The following is an 11,283-nucleotide window of genomic DNA, read 5'->3' as shown; positions in this document are numbered from 1 at the left end:
AACAATTAGAAAAGCAGTGGTTTAAAGCAACCAACATGTGTTATCTTGCAGTCCTTTGGCTCAGGAGTTTGGAATGACGAGGGTGGGTTCTCTGCTCACGGAATTGGTCAGTAAGTCGTCCCCCACCTGAACAGGTCTGATAGTGACCTTGTAGTGGTTCTCTCTCCGAAGAGGGCCTGCCCTCAGCATCTCACTCCTCTGGGATCCTCTTCTCTGACCTCATTTCGATCTGTCATGATGCTTTCAGCTTAGCCAGGTAGCTTAGGAGGAATGCTAGAACTGTGGAACCCCAGACCTGATCTCCGCTGTCCCTTCTCCAGGAGGAGAATAAATGACAGAGGTCTTCATAAAGAAATGACCCCCATGAGGGCTGACATTCCCCAGCAATTAGAGCAGAGGAGGAAACCTACAGGCAAACGGAGGGCCTAAAAACCCAAATCATGGAAGCAGGACACAGATCAAGTAGGAGCCCTTCCCAGAAATGTCCCCATTCTCCATTGAAAGCCACTTTGGATGAAGGGTGTGAGCACTGGGTCTTTCAGAGTCTCCATCCTCGGCTCTTTGTTTAAAACAGGCTTTATCCATACGTGAGAATCTCCTTGGAGCTTTTGTCAGAAATGCAGATTTGTGGGCCTTATCCCCAGGGCATTCTAAGAGGCACACAGTGACTCTGATGGAGGTGTTCTTTAGCTCTGCAGCTGGTGCCCAGGGATGGGACCCCTGTCTGCTGCATGATACCCCATTTCCCGTCTAACATTCCAGTGGTCCATGCTGCCTTCTCGAAGTTATATTCTACATTCTCTATCATACACGAGATAAATATGCTCAAAGAGATAATTAAGTGATCCACAAAAGCATATGGGACATGTGGTGAAGCTGCTATTGGCATCTTGGACTGCTTTTCTGAAGGCTGTGCTTCTATTGCTTCGGCCCAGAACCGGGATTGGGTTTGAATGGAAAGATGGTTGGGACTGGAGATCAGTAAAAGCTCGTTATTGCTGGTAAATTTTATCTATCTGCTTCACAAGTATTTACTGAATGTTTCACCTGCCAGTCTCTCGGACGCACGGGGGACATGGGGTGAGCAGGCAGACCCAGTGCCAGCTCTCAGGAAAGAGAACTTTAGCACAGGAGTCAGATATTTTATAGATAATCATTGAAGTGCCTTTTATTTGTGACTATGGTAAGTATTATTTAATACTTTTGTGTTCTGTGATCCTAATCCCTGAGCCAGTGATGGAAAAGCTAATATAAGTAACAGAATTATATAATTGGGAGAAAAGATTGGTCCCCAGAAAGGCCTTTTTTTTAAGATTTTATTTATTTATTTGACCAAGAGAGACACAGCGAGAGAGAAAACACAAGCAGGGGGAGTGGGAGAGGGAGAAGCAGGCTTCCCGCCAAGCAGGAGCCCGATCCAGGACTCGATCCCAGGACCCTGCGGATCCTGACCTGAACCAAAGGCAGAGGCTTTATGACTGAGTCACCCAGGCACCCCAGAAAGGCCTTGTTTTTAACAGTGGAAATACCAACATTTGATCCAACGTCTCCTGAAAATGAATTTTTTATTTTTAAGCTGAACTTTTAATTTTAGTGTTCCCTGAATTTCAAATGTGGGGTTCTCGAGGGTGTGTTCCGGAGCCTCCACAGGGAAGCTTGCAGCCAATGCCTGTGTGGGGGCACCGTTGCCACTAGGTGTTGAAGGTGTTTGGGCAAATCTCTTCACGTCTCTGGGCCTCAGCTTCCTCTCCTGTATGGTGAGGTTGTTATTCAAATTCTCCAAAGTGCCTTCCTGCTCAGTTTCTGTGAGTGTAGGAGGGTCTGAGGTGCCTGTTAAGCAGCCCTGGGGACTGCAGCTGAAACCTGACTTGGTCCCTTCCCTGTGTGTCTCCTGCAGGAGCCTGAGCTGAGCCCACACTGAAAACAGAGAACGGAGGGAGCAGATGGAAGATAGAAAATCAGCAGGTTTGGAGGATGAGAATAACCCTAGGAAGGACAAGACAATGGTGGAGCAGGTGGTTGCCAAAGGAGGTAAAAATAAGGACAAGTTGATTTCAGAAAAATCCAGGGAAACTGAGGAATGTATACAGCAGCATCCAACTCTGCAAGGAGCAGCCTGAGCTAGGCAAAGAGGTTGGAAGAGTAACTTCGTCCATGGTGAAACTGTGCATCTGCCGAGGAGCCCCAGAGGATGGATTGTGGTGGTTTATGCTACTGGGAAGCACCGGTTCCAAGAGGAGGAGGATGTTACCACGAGGCTCTGCCCCAGACACCTAGCTCCGACTTGGAGCTACCCACACTGTAGGTGTCCTCCAAGAAAGTGTGTACTGAGAGGGATCAGTGATGTTTGGATAAGGGTTGGAGTTGTCCATTCTTACTGCAGATAGTTGTGCCCTAAGGTCAGGAAGGGCCAGGGTAGGGGACCCTTGCATCTGAAGCCACATGATTTTAATAATAATCTTAATAATGCTGCCTGGGTGGGCCTTGAATAAAAAGAGTAACAATCTACTCAGAAAGTGAAGTTTTAGGGAATATAATACATGAGTGGGGTCAAGTGTAGTGTAGTGGGAGGAAAGTTACTGCATTTAACAGCACCTAATGACTTCTGGGGAGACAAACTTGACCCTAATCATGGCTCTAGATGCCAAATAATGAAGCAAACCACTTACTTCCATTGGTAACAGAAACGGGAGACCCTTAATGCCCATAACAAGCTGGAAAGTTGCTCTGCCTGTTGGGTCATGCAAGAAAACTGATCACTTGAAATGTGTTTCAAGAAGGGGCTGGGTTGAGTTTGTGACAGTATGCCCTAGGTCTTGGAGAAAAAGGTTTGGGGCTTTGGAAGTTGCCAGTGAGCTGGCTCATAGTAACTTTACACAATCTTGGGAAAACATGTCTAGCAAAATTTTGGATTCATTGGACACTAAATATTTGGTCCATGATCTGCAATCATTCTTCACAGATTACCCTCTATTTGCTTGAGCGAAAAATGACTTTTCTATTCTTAGAAACACCAAGGGTGCGTGAGTGGCTCGGGCACTTAAGGGTCTGACTCTTGGTTTTAGCTCGGGTCATGATGTCGTGGTAGTGGGGTCAAGACCCATATTCGGCTCCATGCTCAGCACAGGGTCTACTTAGTTTCTTTCTACCTTTCCCTCCTCTCTGTTCTCCCAGCTCACACTTACTATCTCCAAAATAAATAAAATCTTTCAAAAGGAATGATGCGCCCCCAAATGCAGATTTAAACACCTCCTATGATGACTTTGATGAATAACAAGGTAAAGCAGCCTTTTTTTTTTTTTTTAAACAGAGAGCAGAATTGTAATTCAGGATGTCAGTGGAAGAGGCAAGTAACCTCCCATCATCTCAACATCTGAAAGTAAACAGGTAAAAGAAGGAATGTATAGAATTATATGTCATGTACACAATGACTGGTTCATTATAAACAAATTGGAATAAATCTATGTGTATATTGACTCGTGGGTCCTGTCAAAAAGGCAGAGCATTGGGAAAAACAAAAACAACAAACCGTCCTGAAAGTCATTTGGGTAATTGGACTTTAAAAAACTATTAGACAAACATTTATCAAACACATTTCAAGCTGTTTGTGAGCCACATTTTTGCCCTTCAAGAGTGAACTTTAGGAGAGACACCTAATACTGAGTGGATGCTTTGGTTTCTTTGAGACATGTCACCTGAGCCACTGGGAATGTGACCTTGTGAGTCACACAGCTGCGCGAGCTTTACCTGACAGGATGTTAAGTTCAGTGCCTAAAGAGTTAACATAAATATGCTACACACACCAATCTTTACTTTAACCAAAGATCATTTACTCTCTGTTGGGGGTATGAAGCTGACACAAAGGACTACAGATTCTGTTGCAGAATCAGGACCCGAGGCTTACAGACTGATGGGAGTGGACACCTACTTCCGATTTGGAGTCGGAGCCATTGTCTCCTAAGGCAACTGAGTCAGACAACCAAACATTCTTGAAGATAGGTACAGTACTTTGGAGAAATTGTACTAATCCTTTCAGTATGTTTGTATGTACATATATACACAAGTGTGTGTATCTTGATCTGTAGCTCTACATGTGTTTTATATGCAGCCACAGACACACACACACACACACACACACACACACACACACAGGTGGTTGGGAACCTGTGAGTATGTCATCACAAGCACACATCTGGGAAACGTCAGCACTGCCAGATACTGGTCAGATCCTTCTTCACTCATCACTGGCTGCACTTGTTCCCCTCACTTGACCTTGATTACGTAAACAGTTTGATATTGTCTCTGACCCTACAGGGGACTCATCTAGACATCAGCAGCCGACGTGCCTCGGACGGAACCCTTCTTACGCATTGTTTCTAGTTCTTTCTGAGTTTCATCCTCCATTCTCCTAATGTCTTCCATTGTCAGATCATTCCACTTGTCAATCCAACAAAAAAGCTGGCGATGAAGTTTGTAAATATCCTTTTCTCTTGCTTCTGAATGAAGTTTTCTACTTTGCTTTGCAGTCCCCACCACTTGAATTTGATGGTCACCAGCTTGTAGGCACACATCTGAGGACAGTCAGAGTTGTTTGCCAGCTCCTTCTTCCAGTTGGGTCCCAAAGGCCCTCTCTTGGTCTTGACTGACTGGAATAATGCTGGGTCTTCATCAGCTTTGTAGTCTGCTGGTTCAACTTGACTTCGATCTGCAATATCTATGCGGACAATTTCAACAGTTTTCCATGCGTTCGGATCTAAACCGTGTACATTTTCTAATGTTCCCAAGTCTGGTTTGTGCCATGTTTCAATTTTAATGAAGAAATCATCTTTCATATATACACTCGTTACAACTGAGGCATAATGGTTTGTTCTACAGTAGGGGTATGCGTTCCAGGCTTCCTCGTGAAACAGCAAGGAGCCCTCCGGAGCAATCATCCTGACGAATGCAGGAACTTTGCTCCTGAACAGAACATGGCAAAACCACACGGAATTCCTTAATCAGCACCATCTTCCCGGAATCCCCTCACAGCTACCGCCACTATCACCACCACCGCCGCTGCTACCGCCCCTCACGGCGCCTCTATACACAGGTTTTTGATCTTGAGAGTCACCATCCTTACTCCGCATTGGTCAAGGGTCAACCTGTATCTCTATTTACAGAGGACATGCTCCTAAAGATAGAAAAACCTCAAATCATCCACACACAAAAATATTAGAGTCCATAGACTCATTCCGTAAAGTTGCAGGGTACCATATATACAAAATCAGTTGTGTTTCTATGCACTAGCAATGAACAATCTGAGAAGGAAATTTAGAAAGCAATTCTATTTACAATGGCACACAACACAGTAAAAGTGTCAGGTGTAAATTCATTCAAGGAGAGCAAGACTTGTTCACTGAAAAGCATAAGAAGCAATGGTTCTGCGAGAGATGAAAGACCAAATGGGGGGAAAAAAACAACTGTATGCATGCATTGGAAGATTTAATATAATTCATATGGCAATACTATGCAAATAGATCTACAGAGTCAATACAATTCTATCAAAAATTTTTCTTCTGCATTTTCTAAATTCTGTCAATACCTTGTAGTATATTTCCTTTCAGACGTTGTAGTTTTCATCTCTTAAAGATAGAGAGGGTGTTGTTTATATTTTCTATTTCTCGGTTTAACATTTACAACTGATGGAAAACTTATACTAAAAGCTTTCATATCCTTCTCTGGCGGTTCTCACATGTGTCAGCTCTGGATTATTTTCCGATGACGGATCTGGCTCCTGATTAGGGGTCATTTTGCCTGGGAGAGCTCCAGGTCCTGTTCCCTCTACTGCTTTCAAATGATTGCCCCCTGACTTGCTGGCCTTTCCTCCCATGGAGGCCCTGAGCAGGACCTCACTGCAAGCCACACCAGGGACCCTGCACAGCTCTGGTTAGGTGACTTTCCTCAGACCAGCTGGTTGTCCCACATCACCTTTCCCTTTTATTCCCCAGGAATCCCAATTTGGCTGGTAAAATACCTGGCGCTTTCTATTTTTTAGGTTAAGCAGGCAGTGTGTCTCTTTGCCTGTTCCAGCTCCTAGAGGCCCCTCCTCCATGCTCAGCCCCAGCCCCAGCCCCAGCAGGCAGAGTCCTCCTCACACAGCCTCCTTCTGACCTCTTCTCTGCCTCTTTGTGTTTTAAGACCCCCTTGTCATTGCAGGGCGCCGCCTGGATAATCCAGGATCATCTCCCCATCTCAAGGTCCTTAACATAAGCACCTGTGCAGGGTCCCTTTTGCTGCAGGATGGAACATGTGCACAGGTTCCTGGCATTAGCCTGGGCAGCTCCTAGGGAGGGGGCATTATTCTACCCAGCAGCACACTATTGATCTCAGGTGACAACTAAAGTTGGACGCCCCCTCTCCACCCTCCAATCTTTTCTAATTTAAACATTCCGGGAAAAGTAAACCACTACCTCAAGGCGCAAGCAAGACAAGGCAAATCAGAACCCTAGGGCGCTCCATCCATGACCATACAATTGCCCAAATCTCTTCAAAGTAGTCTGTTTAGTTTTCCAGACCTGGCTATTTTCCCTCCAAAGGCCGACCTGACTGCAGAAATCCCCTCCAGGGGGAAGCGCCCAGCGGTGGAGGGAGGGCAGGCGGTGGCAGAGTGGGGAGCCTGGGACCCCACTAACCCCCTGCTGAGAACTCTGAGCCTGGTTTAAGGGAGCAGAAGCAGTGGTCCCCTTTGGCCCTGCCCTCAACAGCGGGATCCTTGGGCGTCTCCCCGCGAAGCCACGAGGGGGCGCGCCGTCCCTGTCCTAGGAGCCCTCCTGGGGAAGAAGCAGGCCCTGGGATGTGTTCAGCGTGTGGAGTGTTGTGGGCTGGTGTCAGCCCGAGGGCCCAGGGGTTGCGGACTTTTGGTCCTCCCCTCCCCCCCGCAGTGTCCAGGCCTGGGGGAGGCTGTGGGGACTGGTTTGAACTGTACAGGTGCAGCCATGGCACTCGGTGTCCTCCAACCAGGGTCCGAAGGGAAAGAGAGAGAGAGCTAGAGAGAGCAAGAGAGAGTTGTATCTGCTCTTCGCGGGCTGTTGGAAAGTCCTCCCTCATGTTTCTCTCTGGCTGGCACAGCCTTCCCTGGGCTGGGTGGGGGGGGGTTGTGTAGGGTTTGGGGGGCCATAGCTGCAGGGAGAGGAAAGAGTGGTAACCAATTCAGGAGACAGAGGAGACTGGGCAGGTGAGGAAGGAAGCCAGGGCACGGGAAGGGAGAAGGGGAAGGGGGACTGGAGGAGGAGAAGGAGGAACACCAGTACTGAAATCCAAGTTGGGAGGGGAGCTGGGGGGCAGGGAGATGGGGTGGGGTTGGGGACTGAGGCGAAGCCCTTGACTTCACGGACGGGGCGTGTCTGATGCAAACCAGGCAACATGGCGGTGGGGTTCTGCAACTTAGAATTCGTGGGGCTGAGGAGGTAGCAGCGCTGTTGCGTCCATCCTATTCGGAAGCGTCGTGTGGAGGGTGAGGATGCTTGCTACAGGAGTGGGTGCCGAGGGTGTTGGGGTGCGCCTAGGCGAGTGAGCCTGTGTGTCCGGTGGAAGGGGGGTGAGACTGGTGTGGGGCGGAGGCGGAGGGAGTCACACTTACCCGGCAGGGGAGACTCCGGGATCAAGCAGGTGGTTTTCCCAGGGGAGGCCCTTCCATCATACCAGGGACATGCTGACCCCCGCGATTTCCCCGAGTATGGACAACTCCTCTGCATTATTTGTGGCAGTGGCAGTGGGGGGCTGCTTTTGCTCTTTCACCTGTTGTTGGTTGTTTAAGAATAGCCTTTGTTTTCTTATTCATTTTTCTGTTTGTTTGTTTTGTCTTTTCCATGACTTTGGCTGATGACATGGGCTGAAGAGGAAGCTCACTCAGGGGACACCAGGACCCTGAAGAAAACACCTCTGCTTTTAAGGGCTGCTTTCTTGAGAATCTGGGTTTGGCTGTTTCTCAATCAAAAGCATGCAGGACAGTTTCTGTCCACTGGTCATACATCCCACCTTGGCTGTCGGGGTTTTTTCTGTTTTTCGCAGAGCAATTTCTCTGCTTATATTTCCGTATGTGGTTTGCAGTCCCTGATCCAGCAAAGGTGCTTTCTTTTCATTCCCCAGGGAACAGGGGTTTGCATCCCTTCTCCTTCCTCCCTCCCCTCCCCACCTATCCCCCCAGGCACCCTGCAAAGCCTCACCCAATCCCCAGACTCCGTATCCTTGATTAGGCCACTTGGTAGCCTACCTAGTATAGCCTTGCTCCAGAGGACCCTTCCGAGACTAGAGAGGGTCCGGCTTGATGTACTGTTTATTTATTGTAAGTTTATTTGTTGAAGTAATCCCTACACCCAAAGTAGGGATAGGGCTCATGAAGCCAGATGGAGACTCCCCTGCTCTCCTGACTGAGCCAGCCAGATGCCCCCTGACAGGCTTTTAAAGAGGCACCTCTGTCTACTCACAAAGAACCCGCTGGGTTTGGCACCACAGACCTTTCCCAAACAGCAGGTTAGCTCTAGGACAAAGGGCCGTGGGCCTTCTGCAGCTCTTGGGCTCAAGCCAAAACTGTCCCTACTGATGTACCTGCATTGCTTTGTCAAACTGAGCTTGAAGGGGTTTCTGGCTTCAGGCTTTCACCAGAGCTGGTGTTTTTTTCTCTACTCCCTAAAGGCCTCTATTCAGAATCTACAACTGAGGGTCTTCCAACTTTGATTTTCACTTAGGGGAGCCACACCAACTGGGACTCAGCAACGGGTTACTCTTCTGCCAGAAACAATTAAACAAAAGAGCAACAGCGTCACACAAGATGCGCGAAGTGGAGATTTCCAAGATCCTGGGCATCAGGCAAAGGGGACAGCCATCCCGGACACAGGGCAACACAATGGTGAGCAGAGCCCTAGAGCTGCTCAGAGGTACTGGCTCTAGAGAGTTTCCAAGCAAGGCACTGGGGGGAGGGGAACTTGAATAGGAGCCCCATGGAGCTCCTGGAATTGAGGACACTGATCTGAGAGAACCCAGGACTGAGTCTCAGGGAGGACAGAGCTGCAGGAAGTCACCTAGCCAGAGCTGTGGAGGGGCCCTGGGGAGGCATGGACAGCAAGTCAGGGGGTAATCCTTTGCACAGGGCCTGGTGCTCACACGGTGCTGGGAACAGTGCCTGTGTCCAACAGATAGACTAAGCAAAAGTAACCCTCTTAATTTGTGAGGAATAGGGTGGAAGACAGGGGGAGGGCTTGCTACAGTACCTGGAACTCATGGTGAGTCCTCCACGGAGCCCTGCTCTGGGCCACTGAACTATGCATTGAAGCAACAGCAGAAATGTTTCCAAGTAACTTCAGTGCATCCCTGAACAAAGCTCAATATTATAGAAAACACAAAAATATCCAGCAAACAGCAAGGTAACATTCACAGTGTCTGGCGTTCCATCCAACAGTTTGAGGTATGCAGACAAAGGGGGGAAATGAGCCCTCCTGAAGAGATGGATCACTCATCTGAAAATGACCCAGAGCTGACAGCAAGATGGGAATCACCAGAGCACAAGAAAGCATTTGTTCTAACTGCATCCCATTGGTGAAAACATTCAGCAGATACATGGAAAATGTTAAAAAAAAAAAAAAAGGACCCAATCTCACATGAAGAGATGAAAACCACAATGTCTGAAAGGAAATGTACTGCAAGGGGCTGATGGTGATTAGGGAAGGCAGAAGAAAAACGTTCAATAGGAATCCAAAAGAATCTGCAGATCCTGCTGTTGCCTTCTGAACCACCTTAACCATTCCAATCCATGAACACAGGATGTCTTTCCACTTGTTGAGGTCTTCCTTAATCTCTTGCAGCAATATTGTGTAGTTTTCAGTGTACAGGTTTTGTGCCTCCTTGACTCAATTATTCTTCGATACCATTCGGGTGGGTGCTGTTGTCCATGGAATCGTTTTCTTAATTGACTTTCCCGGTGTCCATTCCTAGGTTATAGAAACACCTGATTTGTCTGCCTTGTACGCTGCAACTCTGCTGAAATAGGTTATGGACTCTAATAGTCGTGGTTTCTGTGTGTGTGTATTTGGTATTTTTCTGTATACAAGAGTATGTCATTTGCAAATCCAGATACAAATTGTCCCTTGAAGAACCTGGGGGTTAGGGGTACAGAGTCCCACAATTGAAAATCTTTGTATAACATTTGAGTCCCAGAAAACATAGCTACTAATAGCCTACTGAAGTCTTACAGATAACAAAAACGGTTGATTAATACATATTTTGTGTGTTACTTGAATTATGTACTTTATTCTTTCGATACAGTGAGTTAGAGTGAAAATATCATTGAGAAAATCATAAGGAAGAGAAAATGTATTCCTACATTTGTACTAGACTGTATTTGTAAAAAAAAAAATAATAATCAACCCATGAGTGGACCGACATTGTTCACTAAAATTCAAAGCCATGTTGTTCCCCAGTCAACTATAGTTTTATTGCTTCGTTTTCAAATGTTTTCCCCTCACCTTCAGGTTTTTAAACAATTGAGTCATAACTGATTCCCCATGTGAGATCTGTTTCACATGGCAACACAGGGATTGGACGACTCTATAAATTATGTTAGGCTGATTACTAGTGTAGCTACCCTCTTTCACCTCGCAGAGCTGTTACTGCACCACCGACTACATAATATGAGATCTGTCCTCTAACATTGTTTTTAAATCTTCACTGTGGATGATGTTTTGTCAGAGTGTAGGTTTCTATGCCCTCCCCTCCCCCCACCACTACCATGGGCTGCCTTTGGACTTTCCAGAGAGGAGCAGTGACATGTAGGAAGTCCCTATTTTAGGCCACTGCAGCCCCTGATCTTGGACCAGGATGCTCAGCCAGGGCCAGGGAAATATGGATTAGCAGGAACCCTTCTTTGCAAGCCCAGCTCCAATGTGAAGGACCAGAGTGCCTCTTCTAGCCTCCTGCAGGGATGGTTCAGCACCCAGGAGCTGGCCCTACATAGAGGGCCAGAAAAGGGCAGATTCCCCTAAACGCAGCCCAAGTGTTCCATTTCGACTCAGAAGAAGGTGAATAGCAGCACAGGTTCTTTTCCCTATGCTGAGCTTCCACGGGGGGAGCCTCAGTGCCACTGCAGGAGGGAGCATCAAAAGGAACCTTTGGATGTTAACCTAAAGCTTAGTGCTTAGAGCCCACCCAGGGGACCAAACCTACCTAAGATCCATCCAGATCTTGCCAGCAGCTTCCATGGGTCCTGCAGCCTTCACTTCCTCTAGGAATCTCCAGCCAGCTGGTGCCCTA

General features: G+C 47.4%; 1 non-coding gene across 1 annotated transcript; it reads left to right on the top strand.

The window, feature by feature from the left end:
* Positions 1-7,610: 7,610 nt before the first annotated feature.
* Positions 7,611-7,773, top strand: LOC148161810 (U1 spliceosomal RNA). Its single transcript, XR_015767346.1, has one exon. It is a non-coding gene; the product is annotated as a U1 spliceosomal RNA (small nuclear RNA).
* The last annotated feature ends 3,510 nt before the right edge of the window (positions 7,774-11,283 follow it).

The sequence above is a fragment of the Eumetopias jubatus genome, unplaced genomic scaffold (genome assembly GCF_037043125.1).
Source record: "Eumetopias jubatus isolate StellerSeaLion01/CBP00866 unplaced genomic scaffold, mEumJub1_p1.0 scaffold_54, whole genome shotgun sequence".
Taxonomy (NCBI): Eukaryota; Metazoa; Chordata; class Mammalia; order Carnivora; family Otariidae; genus Eumetopias; species Eumetopias jubatus.
The sequence above is the reverse complement of the archived record's forward strand: the minus strand, read 5'-3'. Positions and strand labels throughout refer to the sequence as shown.